The sequence below is a fragment of the Takifugu rubripes genome, chromosome 10 (assembly GCF_901000725.2).
Source record: "Takifugu rubripes chromosome 10, fTakRub1.2, whole genome shotgun sequence".
In the NCBI taxonomy this organism is placed as follows: domain Eukaryota; kingdom Metazoa; phylum Chordata; class Actinopteri; order Tetraodontiformes; family Tetraodontidae; genus Takifugu; species Takifugu rubripes.
The window spans coordinates 3,840,789-3,842,838 of NC_042294.1; positions in this window are offsets into that span (position 1 = coordinate 3,840,789).

The following is a 2,050-nucleotide window of genomic DNA, read 5'->3' on the forward strand; positions in this document are numbered from 1 at the left end:
AAACTAACCACTGAGAATGCAAATCCCGAGATATCAGGCAGCAAATAACACACGCGAGCATAGCACAACAAATGTATCACCGCTAACTGAAAGTGGCTATGCTAATTTGACCCAAACAATCCAGGCATTGACAAATGACTTCCTCCCAATGTTTTTTAATGACTGCAAAGTGTAACTTTATGGGGTGTGACTAAAGTACTTCTCCCTATTTATGATTCCGGTCGATGGCTCCCATCAATCGGATCCCAGGAGGAGAAGCGGCTGAACAAGGGAGATTTATGGAGTAACCCTGTCAGACGCAGACTTGTATCAAACATCAGCCAGGTCTTTTTTTGTAACATTGGAGGAGGATCAGGAAGTCCTAACAGCATAATGGAGGGCTACTGTCACCCATGCTGAAGTCAGAGTGGGATAAAACATAATTTGGTGACAATTCAAAGCACCATCACAAACAACTGGGTGTTTCTAGGTTTATTTCCCTTCAGGAATCCAAGCATATGAGCATTTTCTCACATTTCATCTCTTTGTTTCTTTGCCCCAGAACCCCATATGTTGATATGGTGGTGGACGAGGCCAAGAAATGTATGAAGAAAAAATATAGTGTGACTTTTTTGTTTCAAAAAGTCTCCATTTGCTTCTGTCAAAGCCAGTAACAGTAAAAATAATTTAACTTCAATTATTCAACTTATATACTCAAAGATGTACAATTATTTATGTTTTTAACAAACTCATAAACAGCGTGCATTTTTGGTGTTCCAGTTTAAGGAGGTGGAGATGATCCATCCTGCACCGAGGCCACAAGACTTTTATCTTGATGGTGTCAAGATCCATGTGGACCTCATCATGGATTCCACCATGACCTTTGAACTAACTAACACTGTTCATGCGTCGTTGATAAAAATATAAATTGTGGAGCAAAACAATGAGCAAAACAGCTCAGCATGGAATGGTTTGATACACGTTGGAATTGGAGGTGTGTGGGAAGCCTTGAGCAGGACCAGGCTTGGAGAAGTGACCTGGTATTTTCAATGATGAAGAAAGAAAAAGACAGTGCTGAAAAAATGTTTTCATCCAGAACAGCAGAGCATGCTGTCTCACTGCCTGAGGAAGGAAGCTGCATGTGAAAGATAAGCTCCAAGATAAGCTCCACCTTTCTAAAAGAGTGAATTAAGAAGCTAGGCAAACTGAAGCTTGTAATAAAGCAAGTGTATTAAAGCGCGCGCCACAACGTTACCCTTGTTATTTCCATTTCCTCCCCCCGGGGATCCTCTCCTATTTCAATTAATTTTTAATCAAACTGGGAACAGCAAACATGATCTGATTTGGCCTCTTCATATTGATGCTCTAATCAGCTTCCCTCTCTAAATAAGATTTGGAGAGATGCCAGGCCACACACATGCACACACACACACACACACCTCATCTGTTTCAAGAGTGTCCTATGAGATATTATCACACATTGACAAGTCCTATGCTCTGTCTCTACATCTTTCAGAGTGTCAGTAAACTGTAAACTCAAACACAAAGTGATAGGAGACGATGGAGGTTTTCTGGCAGCACTTTCTGTCCTCGGGCAAGTCAGTGGTGTCGGACCGATGTCGACTGCTTGATGTCTGCGGGGGCTGTCTATATATTATTCATATTTGGTATTTGGATGTGTTGACCTGTGCAGCGATATATGGAGACAGAGTTTCGAATGAGCCTGCCCTCAAATGGACCATCTCATCCAGGAGGAGAGAAGAAGATGTTTCTGCAACAAACAGCCCCAGGCAACTTGGCGGGGGGGGCTGGGTCGTCGTCAATGTAGTAACTGAGAGATTAAACATAGTCTAACCCTCATTCAAAATACAATTTAAAAAAAATAAATATCTGGTTGAAGCAATACATCAGTTTGGGACGGATGAAATATTGTCACCTTTATGAAATGTGTGTTGGAATGAGAAGGTTTGCCTGAGTGTGCGCGTGCTGCTCACCCCCCCCCCCCCCCAAAATTATATTGACCGGAGGTTAATTTGGTACTTCAGTGCCCCCTGGAGGCTACACCCGTAAT